This window comes from Bombus flavifrons, chromosome 14, assembly GCF_040668555.2.
Source record: "Bombus flavifrons isolate JBK064 chromosome 14, iyBomFlav1_principal, whole genome shotgun sequence".
In the NCBI taxonomy this organism is placed as follows: domain Eukaryota; kingdom Metazoa; phylum Arthropoda; class Insecta; order Hymenoptera; family Apidae; genus Bombus; species Bombus flavifrons.
This window is the reverse complement of record NC_138455.1, coordinates 1,115,947-1,129,720: the sequence shown is the minus strand read 5'-3', so window position 1 is coordinate 1,129,720 and position 13,774 is coordinate 1,115,947. Positions and strand designations below refer to the sequence as shown.

The 13,774-nt window shown below is 37.4% G+C and overlaps 2 protein-coding genes across 5 annotated transcripts in view; one reads left to right on the top strand and one right to left on the bottom strand.

Moving 5' to 3' along the window:
- The window catches only part of Bin1 (histone deacetylase complex subunit SAP18), a 386,327-nt gene extending 374,954 nt beyond the window's left edge, over positions 1-11,373 (bottom strand). Inside the window, exon 1 of the mRNA XM_069126868.1 lies at positions 11,361-11,373. The gene's annotated coding sequence lies outside the window, so the exon portion shown is untranslated. The remainder of the gene's footprint in view (positions 1-11,360) is intronic.
- Positions 1-13,774, top strand: part of LOC138186729 (furin-like protease 1) — a 223,781-nt gene that overhangs the window by 119,849 nt on the left and 90,158 nt on the right. The window lies entirely within an intron of this gene.

Below are 13,774 nucleotides of genomic sequence, written 5' to 3'. Positions count from 1 at the left end.
AATATATCTATGCATTTCCTGCGCGAGAATGAGTTATTGCTATAAACCATCATCTCTCTACGAGAAGACGGGAGTTCTCGCGAACACTCATTTGCCCAAGGGAGTCGACAAACAAAACAAGAAAATAATTGATGAAACGTTTGTTGCAAGAAAATAGCGAGATCAACCCTTCACAAGCAAGATATGAATTATGGCCCTGACTCTCTGATTCTTTGAATTGTAGCAGAAATTTTTCCATAGATCATGGCTTCTTACATTTTCTTTCAAAGAGAAAGAAAATCGAACATCGTTGTCAATTCACGTATATAACAGTTAAAGAAAGATCTAATCGGCTAAAATCTAATTTATTTTGGAAAATACTAAGAATATACAGAGAAAACACAGTTTTATGTCTAGTAACTTACATTTCCTTTCCAATTTAATAATACGACACTCAAACTCTCAACAGGTGCACTATATTAGCCCAGCTGAGAAATATGAATTCTATTTTCTTTTCCGCGTGAATCTAAACCAGTACCGATATTTCGGTGCACATCAGCCGCGGCTAAATATCGTGGGAAATGTAACCGGTATTACGAAGCTGTAATGCGTTTCGGAGATCATCTTAGACTCTAAGGCTTAAAGTAAGACCAAGGGAGGTTCGGATAAACTAAGGACCGAGCCTGGAATACCATCCCTGTCACTTTATATTTGCGTTACTTCATCCAATCAATTCCGTTAAAGACACGTTCTGGAAACCTCACGACGAAGTTTGTCTACTTTCGACACCCTCCTTCCTGTTTCCTTTTTTAGTTACATACATGAATATACACGTAGAATGCGAAATGAGGAATATCGTCGGGAAAAATACGTCGATAATGATTTGTTAAAGTTTGAAATTAGATTTTATATAACGCAAAATTCTGTGTATCGTATGATTTATTATAGAATAATTTTATAATTACTAGCGTTAACACTGAAATGGAAGTTAAAAGACGTCATTAATCTTTACTTAAATACGAAGAAAATGACGTCGATTCCATTAATGCATTAAAATAATCGCACAGATAAAAATAACTCGCAAATAAAAGCAGTTTATCCTGATGATTTTGCAGTCGATCGTCATTAACGACTTTTAATTAGGATCGATTAATCAGTGTTAAGGACAAACAACGAGATTTCTCCGGCAACTAACACCGTTGACTAGTCAGCCTCGATAAAGTTGCCGGAGTTCGAGTCGAAAATTGTTCGGACGGTAATTTAATCGGCGAGTTTCGACAATCGACGTCGACTTGGCCACACTATCGATTTCTCCAAAGCGTGTACACTACTATATGCACTGTGAGCGGAACGGTCACGTGTATGGGTGTGTGTATCGTGTTCGATCGGCACGGATCGAGTGGACAATTAGTCGATGCAAGCTGCTCGTAAGCATCGAAAGCACTTTAACTTGTTCGACGAGGATAGATCTGTCGGACGATTGAACGCGAGAACGAAGGAACAAGACAATGTCGGATTTATGTCACGGTGAACGCCTGCTGCCAATTAATCTCTATCGTCGTGCTCTTTAGCTCTTTAATTATAATTTAGAGAATTTGTTGTAAAAGAACGTTTTACATTTAAACAGAGAAAATGAGTTAACTCGTCGCTTTGATTCTGAATCTCACAAAAATTTTGAATACGAATAATGGAGAAACATATATAATTCCATCTAGGAATTTTATCACATGATAATCATTTATACGCATGAAATTCCATCCTTTTATTCTTACTCGCTCGTAGCACTAAATCCAAGAATTTTGTCCAGAAATCGTGTTGTTTTTCATTTTCTCGCGAAAAGCGCGATAAAGAAATTTGGAACACGAGAGATAGTTTCGACTGCAACTGTATTAGTACAAAAACACAGCTCGGGCATTAGCTAATTCATTGTCACGAGTTCTTTTCTAAGTAATCTGTACTCTGTTGTAATCTTTAAAAGAAAGAAATGTAATCCAAAAAGTTACACGATTAAATACAAGTAAGCGAATCTAGAAAGATTTCCAAAATAATTTTTATTAACTCAAAGATAATTTCATAAGTCAATTTTTATTATTATTTCTTGACTTAAGTGTGTCCTACAATATAAAGCTCTAGTGTCCATGTTTAAACGAAGTTGCTCAAAATTATAATTATGTACGATTTTCCTTTGAGGAGGAGTAAATAGAAAAAAATATGACAGAAAAATTCACAGCTCCCTTCAATAACGAAAAAAAGAAAGTCAAAGAGCCGAGAGTTTTAAAAGTAGAGATGTTTAAAAAGGTATTAGTTTGTGCTTCAATATTCATTCAAAGAAACTAGCCCTCAACTCAAGATGAGTCTATTAATTTTGAGGTTTCCTGGTGAAATAAGGATCTCGGTTAAACCGATTGTGCTTTAAATTGATATTTCAGACTTCGCGAGGTATCTTGCTTTAATTAATTTACATTCATGGATTCTTCTCATTCAAATCATACAAACCAATTCATACGTACGAATTTTGAATTATAAATTTAAATGGTCGTTTGCAGTCGCGTCAATCGCTCTAATAAGTTGACGATTCGGCTGAAATTATCAATTAAGTTCTATAATTCTTTGGAAAAGTTCTTTGGAAAATTTTTTCCTACGATCTGTAAAAAATACAAAACGTTGCAATTAAATAAAATAACAGAGGGAACAGAAACATGAAAAATGGAAACCGTAGAAAATTCTTGAAATTGCATAGAATATTTTGCTGAACGGTACTATCTATCCCCTGTTGGAATTTGGGATATTCGGACAGCTGGACGCAAAAATGGCCTCTGCTACATACCAAAGAAGAATCGAAAGTGGGGAAAATGGGGTAGGAATGGCCAGGGCCAGGACTGAAGGCTGCTTGCGTGCGAGCTGATTGGGGTGTCCTTCGAGGAAGGGAGGAAATTTGTGGAAGGAGGATGTCGAAGAGCGGTGGGTCCAGAAACTAACTTTCGCGTAGAATTTCTCGGCTCATCTTACGGTCGATAGTCGCAGCTGCTCGCAAGAACTGAGCCTGAAGTCGGAAATAATCCAGCTACGGGGCTCCTTTAATTTGTATTTCTCTGTCTGAATTCATTTCCACCAGCTATATAAAGCGGTTTTCTCTCTTAGGAAGGTGTCGACAGAGAGTCGCTTTATGAAGATTCATTTCTCCCAGAATTAAATTGCAATTTTTAACGCGTTCAGTGTTGGCCTGGTATTCACCTTTCCGTCTGTTTCGTTCTCTTTTTACTTCAAGGGGTTACGAATGAAATCATACTGTTTAAGTCACGTATATGTATTTGTAGAATAGTATTTTATACAATGGATGAAAAGCAATGACATTAAAGACGAAACACTACTACGGAATAAAATTTAGAAATCTCTTTTATCGTTAGATGTTTTTCACCACAGAAAAGGCGAGAAAAAATATTGACCCGCCCAAGTGTGAATGCTGGGCTTTTAAAAAGAGGGGATAAAGTTCTTAGTATCGTAAAAAATTGTTCTGTCCCATCTGCTCCTATCGATCGCAGCTGCCTCGATATTAGAGGGGTGGAAAGTGTTTCTCCTAAGGGATGGAAATCCTTTCTGCTGAAGGGGCTTGGAGGATTTTGAACCTGGAAATAAGAAAATTTATCTGTACACATCGCGTCTTAAAACTAGTCTTTTTGTCGCAAGCAATTCTAATACAACTCCTAGAATTTAGTTGATAATAAATTACCTATTATATTGTATTAAAAAACAATAAAATGGTGTGATCGTATCAAAACATAATCGATCTATCAATTAATCAACTTTTACTGTAACGGTAAAATGAAAATTAGACACATGACTGCCAGCGAACAAATTACATTCCTGGCTATTAATTAATGTTCGAGGGAAAGCTTATGGCTGCCACAGAAATTTCGATGTGACCATCGTTATAGCCAGTTGTTAATAATAATGTGAAACACGATGTTGAGAATAGCGTAACATTTTAGTACTAATACTATGGCCTGCATTGTTCTTGAATTACCGTATAATTGTGACGAAATTTTCTTACTCTTAGAAAGCACACACGCTTAAATCACAGACTCTACTTCTAGTTAATTCCGAATACGTGGTAAATTGGAAAGGGATTTGTAAGAATGTTTTTCTCGAGGATGGAGAAATGACGGGGTTTTTCATATTCACCGTAATTCTTCACTGTGAAATTTTATTTCGTCACTGCTTTGCCTTCTCTAGTCACTTAACATTTCTCTTGACAAGTATTGCTTTGAACCTGCGTGTATAATTTTCTCTCGTGAACATTTGAAGGATTTTGAAGCAAAATTTTTTAATGGAATATTATATCAAAAGTAAATAAACTTAACAGCGCTGTGGAACGAACTAAAGTTATTCTAGTTGTAAGTAGCTAACATAAAATTCAATGTTTTGTGTTTGGAATAATTTATCTTAAATCTAAAAAAATATCAAAGTTTTGTGAGTAATTGTCAATATCGTTTCTTTCAAAAGTTCGTTAATTGATATTATCTTTCAAACGAAGTATTAACGTCAGGCATGCAGAAGGAAGTTCTTAGAGTATGGATTCAAAGTTGCATTCAGAGACTTCATACTAAAATTGAATACATTTCGTTCTCGAGATCTTAACAGTTGATAGATCTCTAAAATCAAATTAGAAAATTATTTAAGATAGTATTTCTCACTTTTCCATTTGCCACCCATTATTGCGTTTCCATTAATGGACAATCAAATCACGCTCGCACAAAAAAAAAGAAACAGGACAACATCCTGTTGTGTTCGTTGACGTAAATGAATACTTGACATCGAAAAGAAAATATATTTGCTTAGAACCATAGTCGGCATTGAAGGGATTAACGGAGTGGGAGAAGAGCAGAGAAACGGGAGAAAAAGCAGGCGAATATGCAACTCAGACCATCTCCATTCTTCGCGTCGACGTTCATTTGAAAGAGCTCCTGAAAAGAAGGCAGATAATAAAACCGATAAAGGAATATTCTTTCTCCGCACGTGGCCGCTCGAATCGATACTAGAATCGCGATCGAAGCGACGCCTACACATTGATGGTCCTTGATATAAATCCATCGTTTTCTCCTCGACCGTCATCCAGCCACTCCGCGTTCCCTATAAAAAAGCAATTTCCTTTCTGCGCGAGCAACTCCTCTTCTCTTTCGCAACCGCGATATCCCCGCGACTCGTACGTCGCAGACCGACCGAGAGATTCAGCTTTATAATCGGAGGAATTACTTGACTTTGGATCATGCCGGAAGCGAAGGATCGTCTTTGGCAGACGCTTTGACAAACTTTGTCATCCAGTTCAAGAGTTAAAGTTCTGGGTGATTTTCCTTTGTATACCTTTTTCCAATCTCTTGAACCTTTAGGTTCGGGAAATTTTAGATTTAGGTTAGACTCGAGTTAAATAAGCGAAAAATAATCGAGCAATTGAAAAGACGTAATTTCGAAAAAGTGACAAAAGATTTTGTTAAGAAAGGAGAACGTAAATTCCACATAGAATACGGTTAATATAATGAACAAGTTACAGATAATTGAACAATTTAATTTTATTTCTAGATTTATCGTAAGATGAAGTTATGATCGTAAATGTCAATTATTTAACACTAGAACTACCGATAGTTAATACGAAACTATTTCTACCAAAACCAGACAAAATGACTGGCCTTTAAAAAATACGTAATAATAGAATATTTTTATATTTATTGATTTATTACTTTCTTACAGAAGAAATTCCATGTTATGTAGTACATTTTTGGTATTATTAATCCATCTGGAACCATGATCCCTAAATGAGGGTTGACACATTTATAAAATTGTAGAACCAGTCATTTTGACTGGTGTGGTATTTCTAGTCTTAGCATCTAGCGATCTAGCGATCGATCCGGAATTTTCCTGATAACTGATATCATCATATTGAATAATACACAGTACAACTGGTATTATTGAGGTTTGATACTGGTTAATTGAGGTTCGATACTGATTAATTGAGGTTCGATACTGGTTAATTGAGGTTCGATAAACAAATTGCAGGACCCTTTTACACTTTAACAAGTACCAGTCATTTTGACTGATATTGGTATAAATAGCCTTAATACAAAATTATTTTCAATTTCAATACATAAAAAACAAAATAAAATTTATTATATTATTGTTTTAGTTATCGTTGTGAAAGTCATTACATCATTACGGAAAAAAAATATAACATGAAGTAGAAATTGTAAAATAAAATTGAAAAACTAGTCAATTTGACTGGTGTGGTAGTTCTAGTGTTAATATTTATTGTTCCTACGAATCTGTTAAAGACATAGGGTGTTTAGAGTTTGTAGCGTTTAAGCAATGTAAGTAGAGAAATTAACGTGGCACTTGCGTCACTCGTTTCAACCGAGCAATTTCACCAAGTTTCTCGATTATTCCACTTTGATACTTTTTATTCTTTGAGATACTCGCACCTAAAAATTCGGAACATTCCTCACATGATCGTGTCAGGACGTTACGTGGCATATACTCGATCCTGTCGTTTCCAAGGAGGAAACTTATTTTACCTAGCGTCGTATTTCCGGCGGCGATACGTTTACTAAAGTGCATCGTCGTTCCGGCAAAGGTTGGGAGAAGCGACGTAAAATGTCCTTGAGGAACTGGCGCGAACTCGTCGCTTCCGCTAAAGGCCGTTTTCATACTCGTTATTTAAGATTACTCCCAGAGGCTCGAGCCACAATTTATGAAACTCGTAATGGGATCCCCTAGGCGTTACTTTTCGCCGATGTATAATGATTACACGATAGACCCTGACGATGTTTTTTTTAATATCGTCCTGCTATCCTTTGGGATTCACTTTTTTCTATTTCCCTTTCTTCCTTCGTCCTAAGATCCTCCCCGGTTTGTAATAAATTTCCAATTTTTGCTTTTAATCTCCTGACATTGTATAAAAATATCTTCGAAAGGATGCAGTTCGTCTTACAAAGTACAATTAAGGTACGATCTACTAAGATCTGCACGACCATTTAACAACAATGAGCGAAGCAACGTCTGAAAACAACAGCTATTGCGTATTCATCAAAGAGTAACAACAAAACCTTTTTACCACCGATTCCATTTACTACGAATCTTGCCAAAAGAACGTCTCAACTACTTAAACTGAAACTTCATTACTCTCCCAAACAATTACCATTCATTATGTAGACCAGTCGATCATGTCAGGAACTCGTCTTTGAAGGGTGACAAACTCGAGGAAAGAAGAAAGAAGGATAATAAACACGGTGGCCTGAAAATCGCGTTTAGAAAGGTAGGAAGGGGATGGCAAATGGTAGACTGGCCAGTGGAAACATTATTTCAGAATTGTCGTTGCAAACTACATGTTTATGGTGCCCCTGTCGCATTTGTTTTATCGATGTCCTAGCCATTAACAAATTGAGCCAGTAGAGCAATTCGAGTGCGTTTCTTTGGACAAAAGAGAATTATTGAGCAATAAAGAGAATAGAAGATGCGTGCTGGTGCTTTTGGAACGTGGAGGACGCCCGCTGGCTTCCTTTCACGCACATTTCTTATTTTGATAGTCTGATAACCGACATCTGGCAGCATCGACGAACTATCATTTGACAGCAAACCAAGTCTATTCTTTGTTACGATTCGATCATATATAAGGCTGTTCCAGTTTTATCTGTAGCGGATGTGTTGTCACTGCCAGATGAAAAGAGTTTTGCGTTTCGTCCCGGGACTACCGGTGGACTCGTCAGTAAGGCTATGCCCGGTAGTCCCTGCCTTAGATGTAGAGGGAGTCTCGCTAGGTGCGGTATTTGTATCGTCACACCGAATTTCGACCACTAGCGAGATAGACAGACTCGTCGTCGTCGTAGCCCTCTGATGTTGACGGTTGGTACCCGCGGATCGCCCGGGAGGTGTTGCGCCGCGATAATGCCTCGACCTGTCGGCGTCCTGTTGATACCGATCCGCCACATATCCAATGAAACTTTATCAGTATGTTCTCTGGATATAAATAGTTCCCGTAAGCTGAGGGAATACTGACGAGCTTTTTTAACATTTTTCAATGTAACGTAAAAAATAAACATATTTATAATTTCATACATTTCCATAAAAACTATTCAAGGGATTCAAAATCTATCTAAGAAGCAAAGATGAAGCGATAGAACGTTAGGGATACGTGTTTAAGAGATCAGCTGGAAGTAATAGATCAGACGAGAGATGAGTGACACTTTCGATTGATCCGTACGTAACGATAGTTTCTTCAAACGCACGTGATTTAGATACAGAGATAATGACAAAGAACAATCGTTAATCTTTTAGCGTTCTTGAATAAACTAGGACTGGGATAGTGAACTAGTCTCTAAACTAGAACTTTGCATTAAAGTGATTTCTAAAGTGAACAAGAATTAGAAGATAAAGTATAGATAGACCTCCTTTTTAATCCATTTCGAAAGAAGAATTTTTGCAGCTCAAAAATCAGTGCTCTCAAATCAGATAACACACGTTTCTTTACTTCTGTTTATCCGTCGCACGAGAAAGAGCAACGGAAGTCTCGCTAGGGAGAATCTTTGGTAACTGATGCTATCGCGATCTGCCTTTATTCGGGATAACGAAACTTTCCCATCCGAACGAAATTGGATTAATTTGTTTCCTGTTTTTCACTTTTGCCTTCTTATCAAATTTTTTTGAGGTCGACTTCACGAAGTATAGTTCCTGTTTTAACGCCTGAGCGAGAGAGCTCCAGGTCCCGTTCTAACACCTCTGATAGGCGAACATAAGTAAAGTGGACATACCTCCTCTGTTCCTTAGAATTCTGAAGTTGGGTGTTAAGCTAAAGACTGGAGATATTTTTGTTAAAAATATACAGTATATCACCTATGTCCTTGTGCGAAAGTCACTAAGTATTAGGTTATTAGGTTTTATTCGTTAAGCAATCGACTTGCCGATATTGTCGCGAAAGTTAAAGAAAAGAATTTGAACTTTCGGACGTTCGCGGAGAGACGCGATCTCGAAAGAAGCGCGCCAACGGGAGTCGTAAATTCCCGTTACGATTTGACTAATCGGTGCCACGAATCGTTCGATCCCTTATTTCTTGTAGGATTATTTCTTGTAAGTTAATTGAAGATAACACGGATATTAACAGGTTATTATATATTTTGACTTATCCAACAACTTCAGTGTATACAAGATTGCGTATGTGAAGTGACAACTACGAACGAGTGCGACCTGAGACTCTTTTCGTGTTGACGATGATGATGTATGTGTTTAACTTGTAGTTTCTTGCTGGATTTCTGATTCTTTATGTTCCTTGCACTGGCCTTTGACTGGTTCTTAACTTAGACTGACTGAGATTTGACTGTTCTGTTGATGTGAGCGCAAGAAGAAGAAGTAGAGTTGATCCTCCTGATGATATAGACTGGATGTAAGTGACTGTTCTGTAGTTCCGATAACAAGTCTAGAGGGTTGAAGTGTTTAAGACTGGATATAGGCTCGATCTAGACTCGATGTAAACTCGATGTAAACTCGGTGTAAAACTGACTGGTCTGTAGTGATGAGAACCAGTTAGAGAGATGACGTGATTAAGACTCGATCTAGACTGGATGTAAAACTCGATATAAAACTGGATTGTCGCTCCTATGTTATACGGAAGAAAGCGAGGTGTGGGTGTACCCTTTGAACGAAGAACGCGGATTCGTTGTTCACACTTTTCGTTAGGAAAGTGATGGTAACGATCCGCGATGCCGATTGGTTATGACCCACGTTAATATCTGAAGATATAAGGAGGGAGCCTCCTACCAACGTGGTTCGTGGGTGACCTTGTTCATGGGAAAAAACCAGCCGGTTTTGTTAGACAAATATTCGGTTTTTCGCAATAGGTTATTCCGCTTTCTCCGTGTTTGTAAGAGCGTGCAATAGACCTAAAGACTGTTTTAAATACCAGCTATAAACCGAAAATACTTGCAGGATTAAAGGTTCCTGCAAGCTAATAAGATTCGGTTTATGGTGGGGCTTTAGGTTTATTGAGGGTTTATCTAAGGGGGCTTGGGCCTTGACGATCAGACAATCAAGGACGTCGCACGGACCATTTCATGCGACGTAACAGAATTAATAATTAATAAATTAATAAGTTTGAAGTTTTCTTATCGTATTTGCCGGATGGTTGAGAAATAGTTTATTTTGTACAAAGCAAGCTCGCAAAAAGATTCAGACGTATTCGGACAAAGATGAATTTGTGAATCACGATATTGTGAAGTGCAACCAAAAGCAAGGTAGATCGTCAAAGAAGAATCTAGCGTATACTTTTTAGTGTTCTGGTTAACGAGCACGTCTGGTTTCAAAAAAGAAAATATATATAGGAGGAAAATAATGACCTGGAAAAATTATACCGTAGAAAAATATCCAAGTGAATGCTTTAGAAAAGTCGCGACGTGAAAAATCGGTGTTTCTATATTGATCTCTCAGTTCATTAAATTGGACGGATGAAATGACGATTTTATGTCTCCGCGTTACTTTTCCAAAAATATAATTTAATGTAACATTTTTTTATGCGTGATTAAATATACAAGACTGTTGGTTTACTTAGTTTTTCTGAAATTTTATTTCCGTGAGTTTTTGAGATTGGGATTTTTTCCAAATGCGTATATAAATTTAATGTTGATGAAATTATACGTACATTAAATTACTTTATAAATAACTCTTCAAGTGCATCGTGTTTTCATAAATTGAACATTTCATAAATTTCTCTCTTGTATTATTTATTTTTTATTTATTATCGCTTAGTCCGTGCCTTTCGGCTTTGGACGAACTTTCGGTTTTACATCTCTTGTACCTATTTCGCTTCTTATATATCTACCTCCCCTTTTATCCACTCTATTATATTGTACTCCCTTAATTATTCTATCTCTAAAAACTAAAACTAAAAAAAACTAAAAACTAAAAACTAAAAAACTACTGCAACTTTGGGCTTTTGCCTCCTTGCTGTGCTTTCTTCCTGTCGTTCCTCCCCGTCTTGTATTGCCCTTTTCTTCTCTATTATTGCTTTTAGTTCTGTTAGACCTTCTCCAATCTCATTTAGTGGTTTTTCTATGTCCTTTGGTCCTCCCGTTATTTCACATTCTTCTATTACATGTCTCAGGTCTTCTTCTTTCCTTTTACATAGTCTGCATCTTTTTTCTCCCTCTTCTTTCCAGTGTACCCTTGCTTTGGTCTCGTTTCCACATCTGAATCTTGCTAATATTCTAATATTCTTGCTTCTAAGTACTTTGGTAATCCTTCTTTGACGATATTTCTGTAATGTATGTTATATTTGGATTCCCTTACCTTTTTCCCCCTCTCTTCTACTTCTCTCTTTCTTCTTTCTTCTATAATTTGGTCCGCTGTCATCCTTTCTTGCTCTTCTCTTGCTTCTATCTGCGTCCCTCCATTTCTCACCTCTTCTAGTCCCTACTTTCTTTTTCTTTCTCTTTTCCCTTCTCGGCCATTTCCCCAGTTTCTCTCTCTTTCCTTTATATACTCCTTTACTAGTTCCTTTTTTTATTCTAAGGCTTTCTCTTCATACCTTGCCGCTCCTTTTAATGCTTTTTTTTATTTCTATTAGCTTACATTCTTCTATCAATATATAATTTGATGTTGTCATATCTAAACCTAATATCCATTTCACATATCTTCTTTGTATCCTATCCAGTCTTTCTTCAATGTTTCAGTCCCATTCCTCTGTTCCAAACAACGCCACACCCTCTACCAGTGCTCTAAACATCTTCATTCTCCTCTTGTAGTTTGTTTGAATATTCTTTCTCCCACGCTCCACGTTTTCTTCATTGCTATTGTTACTCTCTAATTTCTGTCTTGTATGTGTTTCTCATCACTGCCGTTTTTCTGTAGTATGTACCCTAGGTATCTTATCTCGTCCACTTCTTCTAATTCTTGCTCTCCTCATTTTCCTCAATTTTTCCTCAAGTTTCTCTCTGTTTAGCCTGTCGAACGCCGCTCTTAAGTCCGCAAAGCAGGCATATAATTTCCCTTTTTCTTTACTCAACTGTTTGTCTATGATATATGGTTTATCACAAATACCGCGTCGGTCACTCCTCTTCCTTTTCTGAATCCGAATTGGCTCTCTTCCAGTTTGTTTTCAATCTCTGCCTTCAGCCGTTCGACCAGTATCCCTGCATAGATCTTGTATGCTATGTCCATTAATGTTACTCCTCTGTAACTCTTCGCTACTCTCCTGTTCCTCTTCTTGTATATTGGACATATTTTCCCCCATTCTATATTTTCCTTAACAACTCCCATAACGTCTCCCCCACTTCCTTAGGTTCATACTTCCATGCCTCATTTTCTAACCCGTCTGCCCCCATTGCTTTCTTTTCCTTCAAGTTTCTTAGCTGGTAGACCACCTCTTTCTTTTCTATATTATCTTCTCTCTCCTCCATTATTTTCTCTTCCGCTCTATGCTTCTCCGTTTTTCTGCCCTCTTTGTGCTCTGTTCCTTCTAAAAGTTTCATAAAGTAATTTTTCCACTCTTCTTCGCTTATATCTTCATCTATACCCTCTCTTCTTCTTCTATATTTATTTATGTATTTCCACGCTTCTTCTTCTGTTTTAACCTTCTTTATTTTCTCCATTTCTTCTTCTTCGTGTCTTCCCTTTCTTTGTTTGCACCACTGTTTGAATGCCTTTTTTCCTCTATGAGCGCTTCTCTGCTGCATTTTCCTTTCATAAACTTTGTCATCTTCCTTCTCATCTCTTTTTTCCTTTCTTTCCACTCCTTGTCGTACCACGCTTTCTCTCCCATGCCCATTTCCTTATCTTCACTTTCTTCTTTGGCATTGCTTCATTTATCTTCTTTTTTATTTCAGTCCACATTTCCTCTACTGTTCTTTCCTTGCAGGTCCAGTCTTTGCATTCCTCCAAGTATTTTTTCACACTTTCGCTTGTCCATTCCCTTTTTTCCTTCTCATCTTCTTTCTTTTCCTCATTTTTTGTAATTCCGCCCTCCCTCCTATTTCTATTTCTAACGGCATGTGGTCCGACTCTGTTCTTTTTCCTGCTTCCATGTCGATTATTTCTTCTATCGCCTCCTGATTGCCAATCACATAATCTATTACTGAGTCTCCTCTCTCCCTAATATATGTTCACTCCTCCCCTTCTTTATCCATCCAGCCTCTCTCTTCCAGGTGCTTTAGCAGAGTTCTTATTTCCATGTTTATTGTCTTGTCTTTTGATAGCCTGTTTTTTTCCTTCCCTAGGTCTTCGTTTATCGGCCCTTTCTTCTCTCCCGTTCTTGCGTTCCAGTCTCCGCCGATGATCATCACTTCCTCTTCTCTTCCGTCTACTCTTTGCTCTATTTCTTTCCATGTCCCTTTTGTGTCTTGATTATAAACCACCGTTACCCTATGCGTCTTATCATTGTATACTATTTTTCTTTCCACTATATTATCACTTATTTCTTTGTATTCTATTTCTCTCAGTTCCTTATTTATACCCATTATTACTCCTCCCTTTGCTCTTCCTTTTTTCCTTACTCTCATTGCTGCCCTGCATTTCCAGTCGAATTCTTTGGGTAGTCTATATCTTAATTTTTCCCAATTGTCTTCCTCTATCCATGTTTCCATGAGTCCTATTTTCATTTTTTCTCTTATGAACTCCTTTACTGTCTCTTCATTGCTTCCTTCGTTCCAGTTTACTCCTTTGATTACTATGTTTATTCTTCTTTTCTCTCTCTCTCTCTTTCTCTCTCTCTCTCTCTCTCTCTCTCTCTCTCTCTGTCCTGTCCTTCTCCTCCGCGATTCTCTTG